Source organism: Pteropus medius, unplaced genomic scaffold (genome assembly GCF_902729225.1).
Source record: "Pteropus medius unplaced genomic scaffold, Ma_sr-lr_union100, whole genome shotgun sequence".
In the NCBI taxonomy this organism is placed as follows: domain Eukaryota; kingdom Metazoa; phylum Chordata; class Mammalia; order Chiroptera; family Pteropodidae; genus Pteropus; species Pteropus medius.
Window position 1 is genome coordinate 5,324,508 of NW_024350921.1, and position 16,323 is coordinate 5,340,830.

Genomic DNA, 16,323 nt, shown 5'->3' on the forward strand with positions numbered 1-16,323 from the left:
GCCAATGGAAATGTTGCACCTCACACAAATCTTGGGGAATTATATGATAGCATATCTCAAAAAAATGTCAATAAATTTTTTTTGGAATATATAGGCCTTTACTGTACATAGGCCTTTCTTTGAGTCAAAGAAGTCAATAGACGTAATATCGATTTGATTAATATCACAAAGATCTGCATGTTAAAAACCAAATAGCTGTCTGATAATTATTGATTTAAGACAAACAGTCAACCACTAAATGACAAACTGGTTCTCATTATATTTCACAACTCTTTACAAACTCTCTCAAGGTGTCTCTAAAAGTGTAATTGTATATGTATATCTATCTATCTATCTATCTATCTATCTATCTACTCAAATGAACTTTGACCTCTTACACCTTAATCATAAACGTTTATTTCTTTGGATTTATATAGGGAATAAGAGTCTAGAATGAGGGTGACCGAAGGAAAGAATAAGTAGTTATGGCAGAAAACATCACATCAGTTTGTCTGCTGTTATGGACACACTTCTGTAAAGTATGTATTTTTGCTTTAACACAAATTTATACTATTAGGAGCTAGGAAAGAGAATGTATAGAATATGATATTGAAGCCAATGTATCTTCTCTTCATTTAACCACTATGTTTAGAGACTTTAATTTGATCATTAGCATTCTCCTAAGACAAATATTCAGAGAGATCCAAGATAAGATAAATGATTATTTCTTATTTTTTATACAATCATTCAAAGAAGAGCTCCAAAACAGTAAAACAACCAAAATGCTATGTTGGTTTATTAATATTTAATCTAAAGGTAGTTAAAAACATAAACCAGATAGGATTTAAGGCCTAATGATAGAGTTAGAATAGTGGGAATTAATGAAAGAAATAATTGAAAGTAGCCCCTGAAGTGCTACAAAATGCAGCCGAAGTGAGCCACAGCACAAGAAAGGCTCTAGGAATCTGACTCGCTGGCTTCAGGCCTGAAAATAGATATAACTGAGAGAATCTAAATTTTGATTACCGTTATTTGGAAACCTATTTGGAGAATTGTAGCATAACTTGATAAGCAGTAGATAAGAGTGGGGATGTAGAGTAAGACATATATGGCTTCAAATAGCACCTCTGTCTCAAATTGAGGGTCTTGACAGTCATATGATCTTAGCCAAATTGCTTATCTTCAGGGGCCTCAGTTTTCCAAATGAAAATTGTATTTATCTTTTATTAGGCTGAAATTATGTGATACATAAAAGGCTACATGGTAGAACACACTTAAGTGTAAAGATATAGAGCCATAAATATAGTTCTACAACTGGAATAATTATGACAAAACATATCTAGTTATTTGGGAAATGATTTTGACATTGAATCTTGTCATATTCAAGTAGTTTTAAACATGGAGTCCAAATTAAAGAAGAAGAAAGAATAATCATGTTTTAGAGTACTTTGAGCTTTAGATCCTTTTTCCTTCATTTGGCTTTTCATGGACCTAATTTAACAGAATTTTTGTGCTGCTCTGTATGCACCCAAATTGTGGTCCATGTATGAATATAAACTTAACTAGGAGTGGCTAAGTCTATGGAAAAGTTTGCCTTGTTATTCATATTGAAATGTTCAGGCAATACCACCTACCAAGAGTAATTTATGCTGAGAGTAAGGAATAGAAAGTCTATGGGTGGTTTGGAGGTTTGGAAAAGTCAGTAAAATTTTTCTGTAGTTTAGTTGCTTTCTATATTGCTGATTATTCCATTAAAAAGCATCACATGATTTGAACAATTTTTTAAAAGGTAATAAAAAATATAGAAGGTTGAAAAAGCTATTTTTATTTGAAAACCACACAAGGCTGGCTTTCAAAGACAGTAAATGTGGATATTAGGGTGGGAGTGGGAAATAAGTGCTGATGAATACCAACAAAAATTAACAAAATTTAAAAACATCAATGTCAAGAAAGCATTGCAAACTATATTACTCTATATAGGTTAAAATGTCCCAGGCATAGATGGCCATAGGCATAAAATACAATCTATGATTTAAGTGCAGAAAGCAATCAAGGTTGAACCCATGCAAAGCAATCTTAGTCCCAACAACATTTGTTTGTGTTCACAAAGCTTGAATAGCTACAATAGATGCCACATGATCTATTTTCTGTTAATCAACATTGTCAAAATTTAGCCCTCAGAAAAGATCTAACCTACATAGCCTTTAATTTAATAACAACTTCCTTTTCATGTTATTTTAGTTTTTAAATAGAATTTCTATTAAACAACACTATGTTTAGTACATATTTTCCACATTTCATTTTTTAGGGAGAATAATAAAGCTCCAAAAAACCAGTTCATGCAAGAGATTTTAAAACTTAATCTAAAATAAAAATATCTCTATGGTTTTATACATATTTGATCAGTCTTCTTTTTACACCTATTATCTACAAATATTTCTGAGATAACTGTTATTTAAAAAGATATCTTTGAAATTAATTTTAGTTGACTACCTTCTAATTTAAGGACTTTTAAACAATGAAGTCTGAAGAAAAAGCAAGTTTTCAACATTAATTTTGATGACTTATTAAGGATTCTACTTTCTTACTTTCACCTCCTGAAGGTAGAAGTTAGGAGATGTTATCCTTTTATTTTGAGTTTTACTTCTGTTTGATCTTGGATGAGCTAATTGACCTTTCTAGGTCACAAGTTATTTTCTATAAAGAATGATCTTTAGAGCATCTCACTGGCTTGAAATTTAACAACTACATGAGTCAGTAAAATTTTATCTCCCCTTCATATCAGTTAGACATACTTCATTACTCATTCCAGAACTATTTCAATTATTGAGTTTCCAAGATCTCAAATGTAGCATTTGCTGTGAACTGAGGCATTATGGGAATGGTAATAGAAATTTGTGGTGATTTACCTGTTCTCTATCTTGATTATTGTGGTGGTTATACAGATCTATGCATCTGATACAATTATGTAGACTTATGGAGAAACAAACTTACCTAGATATCTCAGTCTCCTTGTGAGAACTCAAGTTTTCTGAGACTCTAAATACCATGAGAATGAACTCTTTAACTTTTTTTTAAAAAGTTAATTGATCTGATCTAAAAGTGTAATAAATCTTCTCTAATATCAAATGACTGTAGCCCAGAGTAGGGCTCTAGTCACTCAAGTGTATCAGGAAGACTGGAATGTTTTCTTACTATGTGTTTACATTTCAGGAGGAATGAAGCCCAGAATGTGGAGGAGTCTGCAGGTCATAAAAGCCAAAACACATAGAGCTATCTTAATTTTTGGAGTGATTTTATTTAAATACCAAAAGTATTAGAATTAAGACCCATGCCCATTATCCTTTCAAGGAAACTCAGAATGTAAGGGAAACAGCTGTCTCTCTCACCTCTATGAGCAAAGAAAATTTATTTTTCCTCATCTCAAATCTGTGGAGTGGAGCGCTTAGTGCTCAAGAATACTGTGTGCCATAAACCATCACCATATCTTTCTGTTAGTCAGGCCCCCTTAATGACCACTCAGTCTTATTGCTTATTACCATAATGGTGTCTCCTGCCTTCTGGTAGTTGAACACCTCTACTTAGACTCTACTATTTTGGGTCATAGCTCCTATCATCCTAACTGCTATCAGTAAGCCCTACTACCATTGTTTTGGCCTACAGAGGAAAGCACCACTGATTCTCCAGCACTATTTAGTACATCCACTTCAGTAAGCCCACTTCCCAGAACGTTTTAACCCCTTCCTCCACCATCTTACATAGGAATTCTGGTAGTTCAACTTCATTGAGTTAGGCCAAAACTTTTTCATGTTTCTAAGAGCCATTCTAGTAATGAGTTCATACTATCTCCAGGGGTCCTTGTCAGAGTGTTAAATCCTGTATCTCAGGTGAGTACGCTCATGAGCAAGTCTCTATTCTGGAAGAGACACTAATGACCAAGTAAATAAGATACCAGCCAGCCCTTCTTATTAGACACTCAAGCGCTGATATGGTAAGCACATAAACAAAGTGTCCATGGTGGCAGAGGTAGAGGCTAGAGATGAGACTGCCAACACAAGCTTTTTCTTACTAATGCTAGTGTAGATACTACTGCCTCAAGTGCCTAGTATGGTAGTAACAGAGACCAACACTGAGTCTTGATATGGTATTCTTCATTGAGAAAACCATCAGGCCACATGATGGCAAGTTATTTCATAGGGCTTCTTCCACTCTGGAAGAGTAAGGAATTCATTCTGATACTAACAGACTATACATATATTTTGAATGTGTGTTGACTTTCTCAACAGCACCACTATCTAAGAGTTTATAGAGTGCTGCTTTACCAACACTGCATCCCTCATAACCTCACATCAAACTAAGGGACTTACATTACAGTAAAGAAGGTATGGGAATAGGCTTATGGCAATGTGATACTTGGTCATATTTTATCACATATGACTTAGAAGCTGACTGCTTTCAGAATGTAGAAACAGTCTGCTTAAAGTGCAGCTGAAACACTGCTTCAGAGGAAACATTTTACAACAACAGAGCGCCATCCTCCAGGATGCAGTATATACTTTGAATCAAAGACCTTTATATGGTGCTGTGTGCCCAGTAGGAAAAGTAAATATGTCTGGGGTGACCAAGGGGTGAGGGAAGCAGGACTTACCCTACTAATCATCACATCTACTAATCCAAGGGAGAATTTATGCTGCCCCATCCTTATAGCTCTGAGCTCTACATAATTGGAAATCCTGATTCCCAAAGAAGGAACACATCTGCCAAAGGAAACAGCAAGAGTTCCATTGAATGAAAAGCCAGAGCTGTCACCTAGACACCTTTCATCAAGGCACTAGTAGGCAAGAAGAGAAGTCACTAGCCTAATGGGCATATTGACCCTAATTGTGAGAAGGAGCTAGATCTGATGTAACCTAGTGAGAGCAGGAAGTAATACCTTTGGCATTTAAGTGATTACATTGGTGCCTTCTGGTACTCTCTTGCTTACTTGTGAGGACAAATAACAAGTGCAGCAAATCATCCTGAAAAGGATCCTGGTGGCCCACCCATGGACTCCTTCAGGGATAAAGTTTGCTGCTGAAACCAGCAGAATTGCTAGCTAAAGGTGAAGGGAATTTAGAATGACTAGCAGAGAAGGGAGAAAATGAACATTAGTTGTAGCCTTGAAAACAGGTACAATGGTGGGAGCTGCAGTTGGTATCATTTGCTTTTCTCTTTCAAGTTTCCTCCAGGGAAAGAGATTCACTGGAATCCTCTAGGAGTCACTTAAAACTTCTAGACCTCTAAGTAATGCTTGCCTATTCTCTCCTTTCAAGTGGTCTTTCAGTTCACTTTGGAGCATACTGGTAAAGGATAGTCAGCCTACTCAAATATTAGAATGTTCCTACTATTTGACACATATTTATTTTGTTAATCAAAATCTGTATTTCCCTTAAGTTGAAGCAAAAACTTTATATAACAAAGTGAAAAATTATCCTTCCATTCCCACAATTTTGATGATAAATGTGACAGAAGGATCCCACTCCTTGCCACTTACACAGCTACAAATGATTTCATATGTGTAGTAACAAATATCCTAATTAACATAGTGAATTACTGTCATCTTTTGTCTTAATTTTAAAAAACATAGCTTAGGTAGTAGAGAAGCTAGCTAACTGATAAGATAATTAAGAAGGAAAAAAGAGTTTGGAGAACATGCAAAATGATAGATGTCCTCAGATCTCTCCCCTTGAAACAACAATAAGCTGAACACCTAAAACTCAACAAAAAACAACCAAATTGCACACCAGTATGTCTGAGCGTGGGGTCTGCACATAAGAGCTACCACAGGTTAGAATCCTGGATGTCAGGTGGTAGACTGGGAGAAATAAAGAAGCTGCCTCTGGCAGCTGCTGGACCTCCCTGTAGAAGGAGCGGGAGGGGAGAAGGTGCAGTGAGTTCCCTGAACTGCCCTTCTTGGAAGTGCCGTGAGCTCCACACTGTTGGCACCAGGGACAAGTCATCAGGGCAGAAAGCAGAGAAGTGGAATGGCAGAGAAACAATAATTGATTTTTACCAGCAGCGGTTGCAAAACTGAGGCTGAGCCACAGCCCCCAACTTCCAACACAAAGGGCCCTTTCACCAATACCCTCCAAGACCGATCACCCAGAGCTGAGGATAATCTGAGCAAGCGCTACCAAAACTGTTGCTAACACTGACAGGGACTGAGACTGAGAGAAGTGAGTACGATTAAACATCTATAACAAACAAACGAACAAAAAAGAAGGCATTATTAAGGCTTTACATAAAGCAGGGATCCAAGAGGCTTAGATGCCACCTACTGGAAACCAAAAGAAAATCACCTTCTTTGCAACAGGCTAAAGAGATACTTTCATATAATAAATCTTCTTTCCAGAAAAACAGGAGAATACACTTCCATTAATGACCAGGCGGAGAAATAGTCCATTAAACACCATGAACAACCACAGTGACAAGGCATCTCAGAAAAAAAAGAGAAAAATACCCAGAAAATAACCTTACAGACATAGAAATATGCAACATAAATGACAGAGAATTCAGGATGGCACTTCTGAAAAGAACTCAGTTTCAGGAACTGATAAAAAAAACTAGATGAGCAGAATGAGTTCTTTAGTAAGGAGATTGAAACTCTCAAAAAGAACAGAATAGATCTTCTGGAGATAAAAACAAATAAGCAAACAAACAAACAAACAAAAATATTGCAAGAGTTGAAAAATAAAATAGCAAGCTTGAGAAATACAGTTGACCAAATGGAGGAAAGGATCAGTGATATTAGAGACAGAAATCTGGAAACAAATCAGAAGGAAGAAGAGAGAAATCGAAAAATGAAAAATAATAAAAGAGAAATACAAGAACTAGCTGATACCATCAGGAAAGATAAAATTAATGGGCATTATTGAAAGCGAGGAAAAGGAGCAGGGACTAGAAAACATTTTCAGATGAATAGTGGTCATGAATTTCCCAAATCTAAGGAATGAGCTGGAGCTTGGAATTCAAGAAGTCAAAAGAACACCCAATTGTCTCAACCCAAAAAGGCCTTCACCAAGACACATTATATAAAATTATAAAAAATTACGACAAAGACAGAATTCTCAGGGCAACCAGGGAGAAGAAGATGGTAACTTATAAAGGAAAACTCATTAGATTATGGTCAGACTTCTCAGCGTAAAACTTATGAGCCAGAAAGAAATGGAATCAAATATTTAAACTATTAAGTGAAAAGAACTACCAGTCTAGAATAATGTATCCAGCTAAGTTCTCCATTAGATATGAAAGAGAAATTAAGACCTATAATTTCCAGATATATAAAAATTGAGGGATTTCTCCATAACGAGCACTGCACTACAGGAAATACTGAAAGGGGTCAGCTCACCTAAAACAAAATGACAAAACAAAATACATAATTAAGAGTAAAGTGACTATATCAGGCAAATAGAAGCAGAGGAGTGCAACCCTTACTAAAAACAGGGCATTGTAAGCTTAAATAATAAGAGAATTGTTATAACGAGATAGTAATAAATGTTCAGCATACATAGGGACAAATTGAGATAACAATGACTGAAAAGGGGGGGAGCGGGATTCAAAGATCCAAATTCGCAAAGGGGAATGGAGATAATGCGTGCACAGAAGAAAGTGGATGACTGTTTATATATAACTATCCTTATAATATTCGTAATGGTAACCACACACAGAAGATTCAGAACCGAAGTATATAACATAAAACAAGAAGAACCAGAGGCAAAACCCACAAAAGCCAACCAAAATAAAGAAAACAGAAAAACAGGACAAGGAAACAATGGAAACTCCGAGCTACCAGAAAGCAAAAGATAAAATGGCTATAAGAAGACCTCTTATTTCAATAATCATCCTAAATGTAAATGGACAGAATTCAGCAATACAAAGGCACAGAGTTACAGATTGGATCAAAAAACAAAAACATTCCTATGCTGCCTCTAGGAGACACATCTCAGCTATGAAGACAAATATAGACTCAAAGTAAAAGGGTAGAAAATGATATTTCAAACAAATGGCATCCAGATAAAAATGGGAGTAGTGGTACTAATAGTGAACAAAATAGCCTTCAAAATAAAAAAGTTAAAGAAAGACATTGATGGACGATTCATAATGATAAAGGAAATCATCCACCAAGAAGACATAACACTCATTAATATCTATGCTTCCTATCAAGGAGCCCTGAAATATGTAAAGCAATAACTAACAGAACTAAAGGGAGAAACAGACCAAAACACTATGGCAGCAGGGGACCTAAATACCCCACAGTTGGATATGGACAGATCATCCAAACAGAAAATCAATAAGGAAATCACATCCTTAAATGACACATAAGTCCAACTGGACATAATTGACATTTACAGAGCCTTCAATTCCAAAACAGCTACTTATATATTCTTCACTAGTGTACATGGGACATTCTCAAGAATCGACCACATACTGGGACACAGAGATAGCCTTATCAACTATAAGAAGGTTGAAATCACACTAACCATATTCTCTGATCATAATGCTTTGAAACTAGAGATCAACTGCAGAAAGAAAACAGGAAGAACCACAAATACCTGGAGATTAAACAACATGCTACTGAAGAATAATTGGGTAAGAAAAGAAATAAAAAGAGAGAGCAAGAGATACATGGAAACTAATGATAATAATAGTACAACATATCAAAAGTTTTGAGACATGGCAAAAGCGGTCATAAGAGAAAAATTCATATCATTATAGGCCTATCTCCAAAAATGAGACCAAACCCAAATAAACAACCTAATGCTTCATTGTAAAAAACTAGAAAAGGAAGAACAAATGAAGCCTCAAGTCAGCAGAAGAAAAGAAATAACAAAATTAGAGCAGAAATAAATGAAATTGAAAACAAAAAAGATAGAAAAAATTAATGCAACAAAGAACTGGTTCTTTGAGAAGGTTAATAAAATTGACAAACCCCTGGCTAGGCTCACTAAAGAAAAAAGAGAAGGGACACAAATAAACAAAATCAGAGATGAAAGAAGGTAAATTAAGACTGACACTGCAGAAATACAAAGGATCATACAAGAATATTATGAAAAAGTATATAACACCAAATATAATAACCTAAAAGAAATTCTCCAGTACTTAGAAAAATACAACCTTCCAAGACTGAATCAAGAAGGACTGGGAAAATCTAAATACACAGATCAGCAGTATGGAAATTGAAACAATTATCAAAAACCTACTAAAAAGTAAAAGCATAGAACCAGATGTTTTCATCAGTGAATTTTACCAAACATTCAAAGAAGATTTAATACCTATTCTCTTCAAACTCTTCCAAATAATCAAAAAGTGGACAATACTTCCCACTCATTTTATGAGGCCAATATTACTCTGATACTAAAACCTAGTAAAGATTATATACCACAATCAAGTAGGCTTCATCTCAGAGACACAGGAATGATTCAATATACGTAAATTGATTAATGTGATATACCGCATAAACAAATTAAAATATAAGAATTATATGATCATATCAATAGATGCAGAAAATGCCTTTGACAAGATACAGCATTTATTTATGATCCAAACACTTAACAAAATTGGTATAGAAGGAAAGGACCTTAACATAATCAAGGCCATATATGACAAACTCTCAACCAACATTATACTTAATGATGAAAAACTAAAAACCTTCCCTCTAAGATTAGGAACAAGGCAAAGCTGTCTACTATTGCCACTGCTATTCAATATAACATTGGAGGTCCTAGCAAGGGGAATCAGGCAAGAGAAAGAAATAAAAGGCATCTAATTAGGAAACCAAGAAGTCAAACTGTCATTATTTGCAGATGACATGACTCTAGATAGAAAACCCTAAAGACTCCATAAGAACACTCCTAGAAACAATCAGCAAAATCAGTAAAGTTCCTAGATACAAAATTGGTGTTCAGAAATCCATAGCATTCCTATACTCTAATAATGAACTGCCAGAAAAAGAAGTGGAAAAAATAATTTCTTTTGCAATTGCAACGAAAAGAATAAAATACCTAGGAATAAATCTAATGAAACATGTGAATGACCTATATAATGAAAACTGTAAGACCTTATTAAAAGAAATAAAAAAAGGTACAAAGAAATGGTAAGATATTCTGTGTTCTTGGATTAGAAGAATCAACATAGTTAAAATGACCATATTTCTTAAAGCTTTATACAGATTTAGTGCAATCCCCATCAAAATCCCATCAGCATTTTGTAAAGAAATAGCACAAAAAATCATCAGACCCAGAATTGCCAAAACGATCCTGAGAAAAAAGAATGAGTCTAAAGGCATCGCTCTGCTTGACTTCAAATTATACTACAAAGCAACAGTAATTAAAACGACATGGTATTGGCAGCAAAACAGACACATGGATCAGTGGAACAGAATCGAGAGTCCAGAAGTAAATCCATATTTTTTCGGACAAATAATTTTTTGACAAAAAGCCAAAAATGTACAGTGGAGAAAGAAAAGCCTCTTCAATAAATGGTGCTTGGAAACTGGAAAGCCACCTGCAAAAGAATGAAACCAGACTGTTGTCTATCACCATACACCATCATTACTCAAAATGGATTAAAGACCTGAATATAAGACCTGAAATAATAAAATGCATAGAAGGAAACATAGGAACTAAACACAAGGACTTTGGACTTGAAAAGGATTTTATAAATTTGACCTCAAAAGCAAGAGAAGTAAAAACTAAAATAAATGAATGAGACTACACCAAACTAAAAAAGCTTCTGCTCAGCAAAAGAATTCATCAACAAAGTAAAGGGACAGCCACCTGAATGGGAAAATATATTTGCAAGCAACAAGTCTGATAAGGGCCTAATATCCAAAATATACAAAGAATACATATAACTCACTAACAAAAAAAAATGATCCAATCAAAAATGGGCAGAGGACCTGAACATACACTTCTCCCTAGAGGACATACAAATGGCCAACAAATATTTGAAATGATGCTCAACGTCACTAGCTATTAGGGAAATGCAATTCAAAACCACAATGAGATATCGTTTCACACCTGTTAGAATAGCTATAATCAACAGGACACGTAATAACAAATTTTGAAGAGGATGCAGAAAAAAAAGAACCCTCATACACTGCTGGTGGGACTGCAAATTGGTACAACCACTGTGGAAAACAGTATGGAAGTTCCTCATAAAACTAGGAATTGATCTACCATATGATCCAGCAATCCTTCTACTAGGTATTTACCTCAAAGACTTGAAAATCCATATCCTAAAAGATATTTGCACACTAATGTTCATAGCAGCCTTACTCACAGTGGCCACAACATGGAAGCAACTGAAGTGTCCTACAATAGATGATTGGCTAAAGAAGCTGTGGTACATATATACAATGGAATATTACTGAGCCATAAGAAGAGATGAAATACTGCCATTTGTGACAACATGGATGGACCTTGAGATAATCATGCTATGTGAAATAAGCCAGACAGAAAAAGTTGAAAATCACATGATATCATTTATATATGGGATATAAACCTAAAAGCAACAAATGAACAGGACAAACAAACAGAGACTCATGGACATGAACTATAGACTAGTAGTTACCAGAGGATAGGGGGTGGCAGTGGAAGGGGGAGGTAGACAGGGTAAAGGGGGTCAAATATAGGGGGGTAGGAGGAGGGTGAAGTGGGTAAAAGGGATCAAATATATGGTAGCTGAAAGAAACTGAACTTTGGGTGGTAAACACACAATAGAACATACAGATGTCAAATGATAATGTACACCTCAAAATTATATAATTGTATTAACCAATGTTACCTCAATAAACATATATATATATAGTTTTCCATCTTGAAGTGGTGACAAAGGGAAGATTCTACCACTTCACATATAGTCTAACTTATTGAGTATTAGTAGAAATCAAAGATCAAGCAATAGTGATACTTCTAACTGTTTAATATAAATCAGAGGTTTGATTTTTTGGAAAACGCTCTCTGATTTTATTTAATAAAGATATTACCAAAAAATAAAACCCTAGCCTCCATCTCTCAACAAAGATCAGCAGTTAGGCATCTATCCCTTTTCAAAAACATCCTTGTGAGATCTCAAAAGCCCATTAAGAAACTTCAGCAACACAGTAGAGACACCTGAAAATAATTGTGCAAAAAGTTAAGGAAGAACCGTATCATTTAATTCCCCAGGCCAGTACCACTGAACACCATGTGGGAACTCCCCAGCTAGAAGTTCCCTTCAATGGAAAAGGGAGAGAAAGGTGAGCAACCAGCTTCTCCAGATTTTTGGGCCTCCACATGAAGGACCCTCTTTGTTTTTACCCTATCCAGAGACTGGTAAAGCTGAAATATGTAAAGATGGTTAGGAACAAGGAGGGAAAACAGGGCCTGTTGGTATCAACCACATTGTAAGAGTGACCGAGGTTCTCAATAACATGCTCTGCAGAAAACTCCAGCAGCTTTCACCTCTGGAGAAACCAGCACAATAGTCATGGACACCCTGCAGATTTGACCAGGTGTTTGCCCCACAGGTATTTGCGTTCACAGATGCCAGCCACCTGAGTCCCTCTCACTGTTTCCACTTCCACCATGCCAGAGCCAAGGGACTGCACCAGTAGCTAGGTCAGGCTTTTGCTGCTGTGTAAGTATAAGAAACTCACAAAGACCCTCATCACTGACCCCATACCTGTGCACATACTTAGGATTGGCCCCTTCAGCTGTATACTGACTGGCTCACAACCAGCCTGATTTCTATCATTAGCCTCTACTACTATGTGTGTGTCTGAAGCAAGATCCTGAAGGTACAGAAGTGCACCCCAAAAGCCATTACCTTCACAGATGCTTGCGGGCTCAGATCTGGCCCCATCTACAGTCACTGGCCTGCACCATTGGGCTCACCTACAGTTAACCCTCACAGTTGCTTGTGAGACTTAAGCGCTGGCTGCTATCACTGGCCTACACCACTGGGCCCTCCTGTAGCAAGTCTCTTCAGCTGTGCACCTTCATGTCCCTGGGCCAATTCCTTTCACTCTCCTTTATTGTCATGCATGCACTCATGGGGAGATTCTGCATCTAGAAGCTAACAGACAGATCTCCACAGCTTCCAATGCACACACAGTTGTCCCAGACTCTTAACAATGGCCCTGGCCTCCATCATTAGGTATGTTTTTGCACCCAGCCCCTGCTACTACATAAGCACCTCCAACTGGCCTTCTCGACCAAGTATGTGTGCATCACCAGCTCCAGCTTCCAATGCTGCCTGTCATAGTACCTAGAAACTAGACTAAAATGTCACTGAAAATCCTCATAGACTTTGCAGCCACTGCAGACTCCACAGCACTAGCTAAAGACCACGCAGTTGTTGATACAGTGGACTATAGACACCTGAACCAATGAGACACCAGCCCTCCAATCTGGAGTTGCCAAAAGTTTCTAAACTTGGTGCCTTCTCCCACTAAACCCAGTGTCACAGCACACTCTAGCATTCTCCCTTTCAGAGGTGAAGGCATTTCCTTATAGAAGTCAGTATATAAACTCTGGAAGAGGTGACAGCTTTTTCAAATGTGCAGACACCTACACAAAGTTCTGGATCATGAAGAAATAAGGAAACATGCCACTACGAAATGAACACAGCAAAGTTCCAGTAATTGACCCCCAAAGAAATACCAAATACATGAATTACCAAACAGAATTCAAAATAATTCTGAAGATGCTCAAGAGAACACAGATAATCAATTTAACAAAATTAGGAAAGCAATACAAGAAAAAAATGAGTTCAGCAAATTGATAGAAAATGTGAAAAAGAATCAGAATTTTAAAACCGAAGAAAATAATTACTTCACTGAAAAATGCAGTAGAGAGCTTCAACAGCCAACTGGACCAAGGAGAGAATAAATCAGTGAACTTTAAGATAGATCATTTGAGTTATCCAGTAGGATAGGGGGAAAAATAAATGAATGAATGATGAATGAATGAATGAAAAGGAATAAAGAAAGCCTATGGGATTTATGAGAATAGAAAGAATTAAGAAAAAAAAAGTGTACACAATAGGAGTCTCAAAAGGGGAAGAGAGGGGAAAAGAGACAGTAAGCTTATCTAAAGAAACATGGCTGAGAATTTACCAAAACTTCAAGAGAAATTTAGACATCTAAGTTTATTAAGCTAATAGATGACCCCCAAATTCAATCTAAAATGATATTTTCCAACACACATTGTAATAAAACTGTCTAAAATCAAAGACAAAAAGAATTTTTAAAGCACCAAGAGAAAAAAATTTTCTCATATATGGGAATTCCCAACAAAGAACATTTTATCTGGCAAATGAAGGCAAGATAAACATTAACCAAACAAACAAAAGCTGAGAAAGTTCATAATCACTAGACCTGCCTTATAAGACATAATGAAAGGGATTCTTTAAGCTCCTTTGAAAGGAAAGAATGCTAATTAATAACATGAAGACATATGAAAATATAAAGCACTATGGTAAAAGCTAAGTATATAGTCAGATTTAGAATACGTTAATACAGTAGAAAACTGGTGAGTTAACCACTTAACTCTAGTATAAAGTTTAAAGGACAAAAGTACTAAAAATAGCTATGCAGTGATTGGTTAAATAATACACAATATAAGAAAGTGAAAATTGTGACATCAAAAAACAAAATGGGGACATCCAAAAAGATATTTGCACATCGATGTTCATAGCAGCATTATTCACAGTGGCTAGGGCATGGAAGCAATTGAAGTATTCTATGATAGATGATTGGCTAAAGAAGCTGTGGTACATATATGCAATAGAATATTACTCAGCCATAAGAAGAAATGAAATACTGTCATTTGCAACAACATGGATGGACCTTGAAATAATTACACTAAGTGAAATAAGTCATACAGAGAAGGTTAAAAATCACATGATATCACTTATATGTGGAATATAAACCTAAAAGCAACAAATGAACAGGACAAACAGAGACTCATGGACATGGACAATAGACTAGTGGTTACTAGAGGGGAGGGAGAAAGGTGGATGGGGAAAATTAAAAAAAAAATGTTAAAAAATAAATAAAAATATAAGCTTGGAAAAAAATGGGGAGAGGAAGTAAAAAGGAAGAGATTTTTGTGCAAACAAAATTATCATCTTAAAATAAACTTATATTAATAAGATATATTATGCAAGCCTCAGGTTAACCATGAAACAAAAACCTGTAGTAAATATTCATAAGATAAAGAGAAGGTAATCAAACTATATGGCTAAAGAAAATTAATTCACAAAGGAAGAAAATAAGATAGAAGGGAACAAAAAAACTACACACAGCTCAAAACAATCAGCAATATGGCAACAGTAAGTCTTCACCTATCAGTAATTATATCAAATGTAAATGGATTAATTCTCTAATCAGAAGGCATAGTGTGGCCAAACGGATAGAAAATAAACCCAACTATATGCTGCCCACAGAAGCCACTTCAACTTCAAGAACACACATAATCTCAAAGAAAAGGTATGAGAAAAAGATATTCCAATCAAATGGAAACCAAAATAGAGCAGGGGTAGTTTTATAAGACAAAACAGATTTTAAGTGAAAAACTATAAGAAGATTCACTGAAGGGGTTAAAGAGGGTAGAGTAGGAAAATTCTGAACACATCTCCTCCAATAGATACAACAAATCTACAACTACATATGGAATAATTTCCTTTGAAGAGACCTGAAAATTAGATGAAGAGAGCTTCTACAACAAAGGGTAAAAGAACAGTACCAAAACACAAAAGAGGGGCCAGAGAAAAATGCACCCTAACTGCAGCTATACACAATCATGAGAGGTCTCAAAGGCACTTGTTCCTGAGGATCGAGAGAGTTGAGCTCCATATCAAACATCCAAACCCTATGATCCTACACAGGAGAGACAAACTTCTTGTTTGTAAACCAATAAAGATTATCTCCAGGGAAATGACAGAACTGTGAGGAATCAAAAAATCTCTTAAAGAACTCATATGCACCTACTTAACCCAGAAACCAGTGCAAAAATACCAGCGTGTAAAGTATGTAGACCATAGGTTAATGAGAAGCACTTAGCTGGTCTTAGAGTGCCTGCCAAAGAGACAGGATTCTGTTGGGTCTCTCTCTGGAGACAGAGACAGTGTTGGAATTCCTAGCTATAACAATCAGACAAGAAAAATAAATAAAAAGCATACAAACTGGAAAGAAAGAAATACAACTGTCATTACTTGAAGATGACATGATACTATGTATAGAGAACCCTGAAGATTCTATCAGAAAGCTATTAGAACTGATAAATAAATTCAGTAAAGTAAGAGGCTAAAAAAATTAATATT